Source organism: Chroicocephalus ridibundus, chromosome 3 (genome assembly GCF_963924245.1).
Source record: "Chroicocephalus ridibundus chromosome 3, bChrRid1.1, whole genome shotgun sequence".
NCBI classification, from domain to species: domain Eukaryota; kingdom Metazoa; phylum Chordata; class Aves; order Charadriiformes; family Laridae; genus Chroicocephalus; species Chroicocephalus ridibundus.
The window spans coordinates 64,543,853-64,559,325 of NC_086286.1; positions in this window are offsets into that span (position 1 = coordinate 64,543,853).

Consider the following 15,473-nt stretch of genomic DNA (forward strand, 5'->3'; position numbering starts at 1 on the left):
ATAATTGTTGCCTCATACCTTCCAACTTCAGCAAGCAGAGAGACAAGGAACCTACAGATAAAAACTTCCTACATAGTCATGATTGATTCTTACAGCATCATCCCTCATGAATAATTACACAACCTTCTGGGAAAATCACTCCCACTCTATTCCGCCTTCCTCATTTTCGCCCTTTTAATTCTTGCATCTAAAACTGCATTCACATACTTGCAATTCCTATTACTCTTTGTGAGCTTCTACCCACATACCTGTTGCTTCTCTTCTTCCATACCATCTACCAACAGCATTTTAATCCAGCAGTTTCCTCCTCGTTCTCAGTGTATACATACAACACTGAAAGCACAAGAGAGCGACCCTCCTGGCTTTTAGTTCCAGGATTTGGTCTCACATGTTTGCCGGAGATGGGAGAAAAAATTGTAGGGAAAATTCTGGCTGATCCCAGGCTGGATGAAGCATTTGCAGTCACACTGTGGGGATGGTTGATGTGTAAAAACTCATGGCCTGTAGAGCTGTGGGCAGTTGAGGTACCCTCAGCAGAGGCAGAAAATCTATAAAATTTAACCATGTACCCATTCATCATCCATTGCATCAGACTGGCAGTTTAAACCACCATCACCATCACAGATTTCTGTGTGTTAACCTACTTTCTCTCATTCTTCTTCAACATTAATTGCTGGCCTCCTCTTGCTCTCTTTTTGTACTGGTACCCAATACAAAAGCTGGCACTGCACGAGAGTTGCCGTGAAAAGCCTTTGGGATTGCAGTCTGCACATCAGCTCTGCTGCACGTCCCTCAGGTACCTCCGCACTCGAGACACAGAAACGCAGCACACTTCTGTGATCATTTGGAGGCAGTAAGTCGCAGTGAGGCATGGGTCTTCCCTGCTGTTCATCCTTATCGTCCTCCTCCTACTGATACTGCCAGTCTCATCAATCCTGGTGTGTGCTGTGGTTGCCTCCCCCAGTCTTGCTTTTATTTCACACAGTTATTCCCATACCACCAGGCACAGATTTGGAGGTGAGGAATGGTGGTGTTGGCAGCTATATCCTCCTTACTAAAACCATCCATTGCTGCGCTGCTTCAGAACCAGCAACAGCCTTTATTCGCAAAAGTTGCAATGAAATAACAAAAATTTTTTCCCTTTCTGCATGTCTGACCTTTGTCACCTCAAAAACTTAACAGATCCCCTGCTGAACGTGTAAAACACGACATTTTTCAATAACACAGAGTTTATCCAAATGTGAGGGGGTTTTCATGATGACAGCTAAAATCACATCCATGATGCTAACATGACCCTCTCACCTAATTGCTGATCCCTGCGGCAGACCACAGTAATGATAAATCTTGTTGATGAGGGATTAGTAAGAAACAGCTGATCTGTTTCAGCTTAACTTTTCCCACAAAACTGAACAGAAGTAGGCGCAGGCATGGGAATAGACAACCCAGATGACAGAACTGCAGCAATAATGCAAGTGACCCAGAACAGGGACGTATGGTAAAATACAGTGAAACTTTTATTCTAGGCTTCACTATTAATGTCATCTTTAAATTCCCTTTGTCAGTCAGATTGCAATCACCAACCACATACGCAGCCCTCTCTGTATTCACACTGCCTGTCTCTCTTTGCAACGAACACCATGGCGCTCATCAGTATTGAATTTAGACTTTTTTTTTTTACTTTGTTAGGAAACGGCAGCAGGACTTGTTCCTCTCCTGGTCCCACACACTACCCCTGCATTGCCATTCATACTAATGCTCACCCATGACCTTTTCTGAACCAAGGGGCAACCGTAAGGAATGGACATAACCCTGCTCTCCAGTCAGCCTGTGCCAGCTGGATGAGGGATTTGGGAGGACAGGGAAGGGCAGACACGGAGAAACAGTGTTTGCTGCGCTGGCAGGCTCCCCTTCCCCTGAATTTTTTGCACTATCATGGCTCACTACTGTGCAATGCTGGTTTTTCTACTTAGAAAAGACTTATCACATCCCTTTCAAAGAGGCAGGGAAAGATGATGGTTGTGGCTGCAGCAGGACGGTGCTGGGCCAGCGCTCAAACCCCAGGGAAATCCAGAAATGTCAACATCCACAGTCCCCACTGGCTCACAGCTTCACATGACTGACACCTCGGGTCACCCTGCAGCCCCGGCCGCTCATTGCGCTTGACCCAACACAACAAGTCAAGCAGTAATTGCTCATGGGCCACCGACAGCTGAACAAACCATGGGCCAGCTCCTCCTCCACAGGCACAGAGTGGAGCAGCAGAGGTTCTCCAGTTCAGTCCTGACCTTGGGAGGGGGGTGGCAAAAGAAAGATGCCAGGGCATTTGCCGTTTGGGAGCAATTTTCTACATCAGCAAAGTAGCTTCCACACTCCTTATATGTGGAGATGGTCTGAAAGAAAGGGCACATGAAGAGCCAAAAGAGGTAATCGTTCATAAAGAAGCCCAGAATGGTGTATTTTACAATCTCTACATCACGTGTGTATGGACAAGGGTCTAAAGGGAATGCTCTTTCCTCTTTGCCCCTGCTCAAGGTAGCCCCATAACATAGGCATGCCCAGACAGAGCAACTGAAGTTACGCATCCAGGCTAGGGCAGTCCTGGATTTATCCTGAGGATGCGACGAAGGCATGCGTACACACCCATTCATGCTGCCTAATGAGGCATGTGCTCTGTGTCCCATAAGGATGTCTCACAAGGAGGGAACAACCACATCACCCTCCCTCCCTGTCACAGCTGCTTGCAGCCCTGACTGGAAGACCGGGAAAAGCTTTGCACTTCCCTGTATTTGGATCCCGGCTTTTTTTTTTTTTTTCCTTCACGCACGTCTGATTCGAGGTTACTTTGTTACTTTGTTTATCCCATTGAAAATATTTTTACGCTTAAAAGAAAAAAAGGGAGAGGCTTGAGTGCAAGTCTGTCTCTGACAGAGTTAGTAGGCTTCAGCTTTGAGGTGCAGATGACATACTGGCAATTCAGCCTGAGGGAAAGGCAGCCTTCGCAAAACGCTCCATGCTCAGCACAAAAAGGGATTCTAAAGTTGGGCTAAGATGTTGCCCCTTGTGGCTACGAGCCCTGAGACAAAGAAGAGATGAAGAAAATATCTCACGTTCACTGATGAAGAAAATAAGTTCTGTATTAGTAGAATATTCCTTTTTTTTTCCGGGGGGAAAAAAAAAAAGAAAAAAGGGAGAAAAAAGGATGTTCAGGAAACCCTCTTATTTGCATGAATCATTTTATACACTGATTATAAAAATACAACACAGAGAGGGCCTTTAGATGATCCCAAAATGCTCTTCAAGCTATAAATGTTAAGGAATGACTTGTGACTTCACTTTGGGCTGAGGGCCACCTCTCTGGGTTGGAACACAACAGCAGGACACTGCAGAAATACAGAGAGTTAGGGCAGAGGCTTTCACTAGGTATAAACCTTCAGAGCAGAATCCAAACACTAACCGCCTGGTAATAGAAAGAAACCTTTTCAATGACCAGTTTATTCCCTAATTGGGTTTTTTTTGTACCTTACCCTGATAATTCTGCCACTGCCATCAGCAGAAAATAAAGCTCCAGCTCTTTGCAGGTGTAAATCAGAGTAGCTCCTTTGGAGCCAACCGAGCTCCACACATTGACGTCCAATGCGAATCCCATCCAAGGGGCTGAATTACTGGGCCATTAGCAAGCCCTCTGTTCCTATGAAGCCAACACTACCCAGCCGACACTTCAGGGGCCCTGAGAGAGACAGAATGGATTTACTCAATTAGAATTTGGCCAACGCATGGCATTTAATGAAGCTACTTTTAGGAAAAGTGCCAAAAAAGCAATCTCTATTGACCACAAGTGGCTACAGCCTCTGCTCTGCAGCTCATCCAAACACCAAGGGCTGCAGTGCTCCAGCTCACATCATCTCCTCAGAAAGGATGAAAGGCAGAGCACCATTTCTTCAACCACTTCACCCACTTCCTGCAGCTCTTCGCTCTTTCTCGCACTTCTCCCACCCAATAACGGGTCTAAATCTAGTCTGCTTGCTGCAGCTTGCTGGATAGTCCTTGTTAAAAATAGAACAAAATATGATTAGATTCAGGTTTCATTTCACAGGAGATCTAGGTCAGGGCTGACAATACCGTTTGAGCTGCTGCAACAGCTCTCCGTCTCCCCAACGGGGGAGGTCCTGCTCCTCTCACCAGCTTATGGCTCTGCAAACCCTCCTCTGTGCCGGCTCTGGTGCTTGTCAGGCTCTCTGATGAACAGATCTAATTCACTAGCCCAACAGAAAAGTAATCCAACCAAGGAAAAAAGGATAATTTTCCAGCCTGGTCGAGTGCTGGATAAAGTGGGAATAGTCTTTCTGGCAGCAGCAAGCTACAAGGTCGGCCCAGGTGTACCGAAAACCCTGCTCACTTACTACTTAATTGCAGCACTACCTAAAGTGTGATCATCCTATTGCCACAGCCAGAAACAGAATATAGGACCAGATGGACGACTGGTGTGGGCATTGGGGTAATTTTTAATGCTTTTAAAGAGTAGCTGCTACTGAAGGAGTCCTCCTTCCCCCGCTTCCGCTGGGTATCACAGCCTACTCCTATTTGGGTGCTGGCACATCTCTGACCCAGCGGTAGGCTGGTTTGGGGTTTAACCTGGCAGGAAACCATCCTTGCAAAAGGAAAAAAAAAAAAATGTTTTGCTGGTGTGGCTTCCAAAATTGGCTTACTACTGGGTTGGGGGGCTAGTTCTGCACTCAGTGCAGAAGCTGAGAAGTTTTTGAGCATCCATATGCCCCCCTGCCCCCATCAGTAACACTCAGGCCATGAAGAGCTCCTCTGGCAGATCACTCTTATTTCACATCTCTTCCAGTTTGCAAAGCTGAGCAGTTTTCTAGTCCACAAAAGCTACCTCGAATGGCAGGCTGTGGCAGCATCTGCCTTTGCAGCCCAGAGGGAAAAGGTGTGCTACACGACACTGTGGACCCCTTAAAGAAAGGGTTATGGTCTAGGCACCAAGGGACTGGAGAGGCCTCTGAGGTCCCATCACCATGTGCCAGCTCAGCAAGGCGAGCTGGGCCTCGCTGGGCCCAGGCTGGGCACCTTACCAAAATGATAACAGGGCTGGGAGAGCTGGCTTGTGCCACTCGGGCACATGGACCACGCCAGACCTCACCCAAACAGGGAACCTTCCAAGGTCCCTCCTAGCTTCAGCAGTCTATGATTTGCCAGGTGTCAGCAACATTAAAGTCACCTTTTCAGACCATCCCATTGGAGGGTATTACTAAAAACAACAACAACAACAAAAGCAATAGCTTTTTAAAAATTGGTATTTGCTGTGATTCATCAGTTTTCTGGAATTTCTGTTTTCTCAGTTTAGGTGGTTCCGGTGCCCTACGGCTAACACCAGCAAGCTTCAGCCTACAAAATGCCAGCTCGTTCAGTTTCTGAAAAACACAGTCTCAAGCTGAACACCTCCAGTGTTGCAGCAATCGTACACAGAAAAAACCTTAAGCAAGTCCCAAGGGGAGAGTCAGGTTGTGCCCGTCATCGTGTTACTCAGCTATCTCTTCCCAGGTTTTTCCACCAGTTTCCACAGAATTAAAAATAAAACGCCGTCTCCAGCAGTAACATGACTTACAGCTTCTTCCCCTGTCCCCCCCGTTCAAGGCATCGCTCCCACCCACGCGCTGCGCCCACTGCCCTTGCCAGCGTGCTGCTGCGTGCGTGCACTTCAACTGGGTCACTCAAATGATTCAGGTTAAAAATACCTCCCCACCACCAAGAAGAGCTAATTTTAACTCAGATGATTGCAGTGATCCAGTTGTTTTTTGAATTTCTTTTTTTTTTTTTTGGTGTGTGTGACAGTGCCTCATGAAACTATGACCTGAATTCTGGTCACAATAACTGCTAATTGAACTTAATCACAGAACAGTAGGAGTTGGAAGGGACCTCTGGAGATCATGTAGTCCAACCCCCCTGCCAGAGCAGGGTCACCCAGAGCAGGTTGCACAGGAACGTACCCAGGCGGGTTTTGAATGTCTCCAGAGTTGGAGACTCCACCACCTCTCTGGGCAGCCTGTTCCAGTGCTCTGCCACCCTCAAAGGAAAGAAGTTTCTCCTCATGTTGAGACGGAATTTCCTATGTTCAAGTTTGTGCCCATTACCTCTTGTCCTGTCACTGGGCACCGCTGAAAAGATCCTGGCCCCATCCTCCTGACACCCACCCTTTAAGTATTTATAAGCGTTGATAAGATTCCCCCTCAGTTGTGTTTTTTCCAGACTAAAAAGACCCAAATCCTTCAGCCTTTCTTCATAAGAGAGGTGTTCCAGTCCCCTCATCACCTTGGTAGCCCTTTGCTGCACCCTCTCCAGCAGTTCCCTGTCCTTCTTGAACCGGGGAGCCCAGAACTGGACACAGCACTCCAGGTGCGGCCTCACCAGGGCAGAGTAGAGCTCGTATTTGGATGCTAACTCTGGAGCACAATGCTGTGCTCAGACTTAATGGTAGCCTTTCCATTGACTATTTTAGCAGACGCCTCCTGGACTGCAACAGAATTTGAAATGTTGTATTTAAAATCTCAGTCTGACCTGCTACACAAAAGAGGGGGAAGACACAATACCAAACACACAACAATAATGACCAGCTCCAGCGTTTGGAACTGTGCGTCTTCTGCTCACAAAGAAGATGAAAGCTCCCACGCTTCCATACGGACACCCTGAGTTCTCACACACGAGAATAGGTCATGTGCCAGCAGCAAGGCGATTGCTCAAATTTCAAGGATCATTTCTCTGCTCCCACTCATTCTGGTAGACCCTAATTGGCAAATACCCTCAGCAATACAAATGTACTGAGTTTCTTTCTTTCTTTGCTTATTGTACTACAAAATGTTATTAAATCAATGTCTATAGACCACAGCATCCCAGAACACAAAAGACTCATCTTTCTGTTACACTGGAGGCTAAATGTAATGTAAAGAAAATGAGCCGTTTGTTTCAAAGAAAGGAAAAAAAAACAGTGTGGTCCATGTCATTTTCATTAGAAGCAGCCTTTTTTTGTGAGTTGGTAATGCAGTGTTACCTCCTGAAATTCCGGGTCACATCTGAATTATATCAACTGGAGGCAGTTTTAGTTTTAAGTTTGTGCTTCTAGACCATTGCTAGACTGTGAGACCATTGCACAAAACCACACTTTTGACTGGTGTTATTCTTCTGTACAGATAGAAAGTCTGTTCAGAAAAGTCTTGACAACAGAAATGTCAGCTTGACATGGCATCAGGAAGAGATGGACCTGCCACCACGAGAGATGTCTTACTCAGCAGCAGTTCTCTGCACCTGCCTCAGTCAACCCACTCCTCTTCACCTATCATTTTCTGCGTCATTAAATACACTCACAACACTAAAATACAGATTAAAATAACTGCAATTTACAAGCATGGTACACAACAGCATGACATGTTCAGCTGGCTCCCAGAAAGGAGACTGAACTTCTCCTTCTATAACAGATCACATTTACCCGTGTGCGTGCAGAACAGCGGCTGCCATTAACCCCACTCAGGCCTTCCACATCTTCAGTTTATTATGTTTGCTATTACCTGTTTCTATGTCTCTATTACAGAATCATAGAATGATTCTATAATCGTTACATACCAATTATACACATACCAATAGAGATTCTGGATGGAACACAGCTTCATCCACAGTTACCGTGAATTAACATACACCATTAATTATATACTAATGTAACGTATCATATGATTTAGCACATTCTGTTACAGCCATGAAGCACACAGACCTGCAGAGCTGTAGTAAGGCATTTTAATGGTGTGAGCTTTGTAACACCACAGCTTCAGGGACCCACTGCAACATCGCTGCTCCACTTGGTGTCCTTGTACCACAGGGAGGAGCTGGGATCGTTGCTGCAGCCTGGAAAGTCCCATTGGCACTGGCAGGGGGATAGCAGGGGGAGATATACAATGCGGACACGAGGTTGTGCACCTGAAACCTCTGCCATTTTTGCATTACAATCCCTGCTCTTGGGTCCCTGTGTCTCAGACAAATGAATGATCTTTCTGTCTCATCTTCCTGCGTGTAAAATTTGGTTAGTGAACGTGGTGGTGAGTCATTTTGAGTGCAAGCAAATGTACTTCTCAGTAAGAGTAATTGCTTTCATCTAATTAAAAACACCATAAAAATTATAATCATAAAATATTTTATGTTGGTAGGGTCCTCTAGAGGTCACTTACCCTTCCTAAGGGAAGCAAGACCAATTTTGAAGTTACATCAGGTTGCTCAGTTCCTGTCAGTTTTGAATATTTCCAAGGATAGAGACTGCACGTCTCTGCGTACTTGTTCTCCTGTTTGATTACCTTCACACTGAAATTTTTTTCCTTCTATCTAATCTTCCTTGGTGCAGCCCATGCCCTTGGCCTCTCACCTTGCCACTGTGCACCACTGTCTTCTCCATAGCCTCTCATCATTAGTTGAAGACAACAATTCATTCCCCTTGAGCCTTCTCCAGGCTGAACAAACCCAGCTCTTCTGGTGACATGACACGGGACACCCTTATTTCGTGACAAGAGAACCCAAGAACATGCTTAACTGCAGCAGGGATTTCCCTGCCTGCTCGAACTGCTGCTACCCAAGCAAAGCAGCCACCACTCCCCATTCATCCCCCAGTCTTCCCAGTACCTCACCAAGAACTCCACCACAGCTTAACCCCTCACTGATTTTGCCAGCTTGCCAGCTCGTGTGATCATTTCCCAACCCAGCCTGGTGAAAAATCAGGCAGCTTTAGATTTAGTTAGGGAAATGCTCAAGCAAACCAGATCGTTTTGACCGGGCTTTGCTTGGGGGATGACTACTAAGGCAGCCATGCCAGCTGGGTAGAGGAGCAACCATTGGCAAACAGGTGGGTTCATCCAGGTCCACTGGGAATGCAAAATCCTCACCCCCCTGCAGCTGCAGCTCCAATGGGATGTGTGACGCAGCATCTGCTACTCGGGCCCTCCCTCCCATAAGCTCAGGTTCCTACACTTGATGAAGTTGTCCTGACGCTTTGGCAAATCTTTCCTAGTCCTCAGCAGAGTACTAACTGTTAACAATAACATTTACACAGCTGTATGAACTTTCCGCATGTACTGTTCCTACTTGCCAGGCAAAATGTTACAAGGATTAATAAGAAGAAAAATGCTGCACCACAAGAACTTGCTTAAAGCACTCCTATCCGTGTTACATTCAACCACAGAAAACAAACCAAGCAAAAGTCTTTCCTAATCCTTAAACGTTAAGAAGCTTAAGTCAGTCTTGTAAAGATGTTTTGTCTTGTCATACCAGCCTAATACTGAGAAGCTGCTCTAGAATAGAATAGAATAGAATAGAATAGAATAGAATAGAATAGAATAGAATAGAATAGAACAGAACTATTTCAGCCTGAAAGGACCTACAATGCTCATCCAGTCCAACTGCCTGACCACTGCAGGGCTGATGAAAAGTTAAAGCATGTTATTAAGGCATTGTCCAAATGCCTGTTAAACACTGACAGGCTTGGGGCATGGACCACCTCCCTGGGTAGCCTGTTTCAGTGTTTGACCACCCTCTCAGTAAAGAAATGCTTCCTAATGTTCTTATGTCCAGTCTGATCCTCCCCTGATGCAGCTTTGCACCATTCCCATACGTTTTATCACTGAATCCCAGGGAGAAGAGCTCAGCACCCGCCACTCCACTTCCCCTCCTCGGGAAGCTGTAGAGAGCAATGAGGTCACGCCTCGGCCTCCTTTCCTCCAAACTACACAAGCCCCAAGTCCTCAGCCGCTCCTCATAAGACATTCCTTCCATCCCTCCCACCAGCTTTGTTGTCCTCTTCTGGACGCATTCAAGGACCTTCACATCCTTCTGAAACTGTGGGTCCCAGAGCTGCACACAGTACTCAAGGTGAGACCACACCAACGCTGAGTGCAGTGGGATAATCCCCTCTTTTGACCCGCTCGTGATGCTGTGTTTGCTGCACCCCAGGATGCGGTTTGCCCTCTTGGCTGCCAGGACACACTGCTGGCTCCTCTTGAGCCTGCTGTTGACCAGCACCCCCAGATCCCTTTCTGCAGGGCTGCTCTCCAGCCACTCCGCTCCCAATTTATACTTGTGCCCGGCATAACTCCATCCTAGGTGCAGGATGCGGCATTTGGACTTGTTAAATTTCATCCCATTAATCATTGCCCAGTGCAGCAATCTATCTAGATCCCTCTGCAAGGCCTCTCTCACACCGTGAGAGGGTCAACAGCACCTCCCACTTTGGTATCGTCAGCAAACTTGCCCACAGTGCATTCAACTCCTGCATTCAGATCATTGATAAACATATTGAACAGAAACGTACCCTCCAGGGCATCTCCCAGGGTTACTCCAGCCAGCAAAGTCCCAACAATAAATTTGTGACAACCATTTTGAAGTCTGTTGGACATGTAATTTTGTTTTAAAAACTTCTCCTGAAACAACTTAGCTAAGAGCCACAGTCACAGCTGATGATTAACTACTTAACTGCTCAGTCTTGTGAGGTGTCTACTACTTCGTCCCAAAAGCCAGGGGCAAGGTTAAGACTCCATGCTGAAATTCACATGGTTTGTGCCCTCACACTATTGACTCCAGGACTCAAAAGCCTGTCTGAAATATCTTCCACTGTGCCTACAGCAGTCGGAGGCAGCGATGGTACTATGAAGGAAAGTCAGGCTTATTTTGTGGTCCTCGCCACCACACTACAGGTTTTCCAAAGTGCAATACAGACATTTCTGGGTCTTGTTCATGCCTGTCCATTTTCGAATTGGTGCAGTCAAACAAGTGCAAGTTCTCACATGCACTTTTATCGTGCCCTGACCTCTGTCAAAGCAATCAGAAGAAGATAAGAGTTCACAGTTATACGGTATTTTTTTCTGAAGATTATACACACCCACTTTAAAACTTGGCCCACTCTCTCTGCCTTGGCTCACAAAACTACGTTTCCACTAATCAGCAGCTGAGGGCAGGGGATTCAATAACAATCTGGCCTGGGAAGCCCAGCTGCCTTAGGTGCAGGTGTGCATTTGCACACAGGTGGCAGCTGAGGGGTGAAGGGACAAGAGGGCAGCCGTGCCCTCAGCCCAGGAGCGGAACGGGGCTGGCCTCCCCGGCGCTCCTCCCTTGCCAGCACATTTTCATCAGAGAAGGTCAGACACGGAGCATGCCAAAATCACACAAATAACAAACCTCCGGTGAGGCGGCGACAGCACTGCCGTCCCCGCGGAGGAGAGTGCCAGCAGGCAGGCACCGTCCTCGGCAAAAGCTGAGTGCGACCCACGGGCTCCCCTCTCAAGGAGTTCCTGCCTCGGGCTGTGCCCCGTGCTACGGGTCATAACTCCTACCAGCTCTAGCAGTAACGGCAAGAAAGAGAGACCGAAGGAAGCCCTTTGTGCTTGACAACAGTTTCTCCCAAGCCAAATTTTATATTGCAAGTGAACTAAACTAGTCACCAAACACCTTGATTGAAGCTCTCCCCGTCTTCACCGGAATGCTAATTCTGCCTTTCCCCCGGTCTGTTGTGTCAGGACATTCCTCCCTCCACCCGTGCGCTGCTGTACGCTCTCCGGAGGGGAAGTGACATGTTAATTCTCCCATCACCTCTTTCATGCCTTCAGCCTCCAGCCAAATGTACGAGTCAGATTTCTGATTCTTTTCTTTCTGTGAAAGGGACTTAGAGGGTAATTCCTCATTAATTAGAATATTATAATTCTTATTAAGAATTCCTTGTTAATGAGAGATCCACCAAACACATGACTAGACCAATTTATACAGCACTTGTTCTCAGCAATACCTGTACTCTGAATTTCTGATGTCCAGCAACTATCTGAAGCACTAGTACAACTCCTCTTCTGGCATAAACAGGCACACCACCATTTCCACGGACTTCAGGAGACAGAGGACACAGCTACATCGCCAAAATCCTAGCTTGGCTTCCCAGCTCTTTTCTCATTTGTTCCAGCCACAGACACGCAGCTCCTGAAATCTACTTCTATTAGGATCTTCCCAAAGAGCAGAAAGCTGGCTGGGTGATCCCGCTCCACCTGCTGCATAGCTGCTCCACCTCCATGGGCACGATGCCAGACACTAAGCAGCCACATCAAGGCACTGACAGTGTGTCCCCACCGATCTTCTTCCAGCACATGAGTAATGAGGCAAGGACCCGGACGAGACATCTGCGTGGTGCAGGGAACTTGAGCAAGCTCGCGGTGCTTTGTGTTCCCCTGGACAACAGGCATTATGCCATTGCCCATACAGCAGCAGGGGGAGCTAGGGGTCATTCCTTTTTTCCTTCCTTTTCCACCCAAACCTTTGAGATGAATAGTCCTCAGAAGCATGTCACAAGCGTATTACAGATGAGGGAGGCAGAACACAGAGGCAAAATAATTCAGCGCAGTCCCACCCATGCTGGCCCTCTCCAGGGCTGGCTTCAGCCTCTTCGCGTTGCATCTTGTACCTGCCAGCACTGAGGTGCAGAGCCAGCTCGGTGGGCCTGGAAGGTGCCAGGTCCGTCATCCATGATGAGCATCCCTGATGAGCACCAGGATGGTGGTGGGCATCCATCCCTTCAGCCCCAGCACGGGCAGGGGGGAAGAGGTGAAGAAGCGGAACAGGGACTCTTCCAGCCAGAGCCACGGGAAGTTAAATTCATAGAATCATAGAACGGTTTGGGTTGGAAGGGACCTTAAAGATCATCTAGTTCCAACCCCCCTGCCATGGGCAGGGAAATTCAACAAGGTACAAGCCCTGCCAGTTTTTAAGTGAGGACTGTTTATAAAGTAAACATCAGGAAAAACTGCAGTGAAACCTTTGACAGGAGACGCCCCTTTACTCTGCACTCCACTTGCACTCCAACCAAGCTGGCTGCCGCACCGCCTTCGGCAGTGAATTACAGCTTCAGCAAGTGTTTTGGTACCGACCATTGGGTTCCCAGGTCCTCCCCGGCTGTACGCCAAGGTCTGGAGCCTGCTCCCTCTCTGCCTTCGGCCCAGCCAGACAATCGAGCCCTGATGGCACCAAATGGAAAAGCTGCCCGATGGCGAGGAAAGACTCCCACGCAGTTCAATATATTCTTTGGCAGAAAACTGAGATTAAAAAGCAGGCTAAACTCAATTACTATTTGTGTAACTGGAGTATCCTGGTTACAGAGCTTGTAACCATAGCAATCATTTAAACAAAGCTTTAAAGAAAATACTCCCTCGTTATTAAAATGTTGATACTTGATTCTGATTCAGTTTCTTGATCTTCCTCTTGTCTCAGGTCTCAGAGGTGCTGTCTGCCCTTCAGCTCTTATCGAAGACGCAAGAAAGGAAGAGCTCCATTCAGAGCCACCGAGTACCCTCAACTAGTGTTTGTGTCTCGTGCCAATAGAATGATGCTTCCTAAACATATGAATACAAAAGGATCAGTTTTTCATGTGGGGATTGGGAGGTTTGCAAACATTATACAAGTAGTTGGCTAGCAGGGATGTTTCTTAGAACAAGTCCCAGCCAATTAAACTGAGCCTACTATTAATGACATTCCAGACAAGGTATTAGCTAGGTTGGAGCCAAACACATCTAAAAGCTCAGGCACTAAAAAAAAAAAAAAAAAAAGGTGGAAGTATTTGCCAATTGGCAATTTATGTTACTATTTAAGTCTCCATGATATTATGGCCAGATCACCTTCTGTCTCCAAAGACTCCATTCCACAGTCATGACTCTTGTATTAGTAAGAGTCATGCAGGCATCACACAAAAGCAGCATTGATTTGTTATTCTGTAACTCTACCTGGATAACCAGGGAGATTTTTATTTTGAAAAGATCCTGCCAGAGCGGGTTTTTTTTGTTTGTTTGGGGTTTTTTTGTTGTTTTTTTTTCTTTTCTTCAAGTGCTCATTGAATGAGTATGTAGCCAGGAAAATGGGACACAGAAGCGGTAAGGTGGATGTGATCTGCACATGTGTTTTTCTCACAAGAAAACAAGCACCGTGCGTGTTTAACAAAAGGGAGTAGCTTCGGGGTTACATTATATAATGGAGCCAGATGTAAACTCTTGTATATACAGCACTCCAGGCAGGTCCGTTAGAAAAGGCAAACCTTTTCCTTCATGGGAGGAAGGAGCAAGTTTTTTCTTGGAACGTGGCTTGAGAGCTACTCCCGAATGCCACCACGGCTGGTTCGGCCCTGCAAGCTTTGCTCGTGTGAGCGTCGCATCAGGCGGTCTGTGGGTTAAGGAGCTACACCACCCGCTGGAGTTTCTCTGCACATCCCATTGACGTTGGTTGGACCTCACTGAATGAAAAGAGAACATGCAGGAAACCCAGTGACTAATACACGTATTTAAGGCCAAAATATACTAATGTACCGAGTCAATGACAAAGCACAGCAGCTGCAGCCTTAACGGGAAAGCAGGTTTTGTTTTATATGGCCAGGTTTTACTAGCATCAGAATGAACAGAAGTTGTTTCACAGAATACTGTCAGAATAGAAAACAAATACGAATATAGCTGTGTGAAACCTGGACGTGTATTTTTAGGTACACACACCCACACACATCTGCAGCCTGAAGAGTTCATCCCCCTCCTCTGATACAATCAGCGATGCCTCCAGCAGGAACATGAGTCCAGGCATGCTTCTAACCCAACTTGCCTGTGCCACCCCTTTTTAACTACATACTACATCATGTAACAGCTTGAAAAGCTTTTTTTCAGTGGCTTTTTCTTTCCTCCACATTCTTACAGTGCTATTCAGTTTGTTTTAGCGACACAGTAATCACCACAGCAGATCAAACCCGAAGTTCTGCAGTTTAGTGCTCAGTGCCGCATGCCTCCCCTAAAAGTGGTCAAGACCGCAGTAATTAAGCCAGGGGAACAGTCTCCCCAGAATATTGGTTCTCATTCAGTTTTCCCCCATAGGCTTAAGGCTTAAACCATGACCTACAATCCCTTCAGCAAGATATCAATATGGAATCACTGCATTCCCTTGCAATTACTTGACGGCAGCTTATTTACATTTCCACCTCATAAACAGATCTTCATATTTTAAGAGGCAGCTATCCAGAGTGCTTTTCACAATTAACACAACAGTTTTTCAGCTTCAAGGTTATTCAAGCCAGCCACAGTACTGCTTCCAAAATTAAACCTGAACAGCTACAGCTGGCTCTTTAGAGAGTGTTTCCGATCTCCAAATCACACCTCATCTCTCTTGAGCCGTGCCCTCCTTCCCCCACAGCAGTATTTGCTTTACCTTTTCTAAGTCCAGGTTGTCTTGATCATTTACATCCTTCCTGAACTTCTCCGTGGTAATACGCAAAGGCTGAGAGAAATCATGCTGTAAGCATATGGAGCAAGGTCTGCTAAAACACATCATTAGATTAGTCAGACCACCAAAAACCTTACGCAGGAAGCAAGGGTTTGAGGCTCCCGCCCCGCAACGGGGTTTCAGAGATGAAGTGTTCAGTGGTGACATGGGAA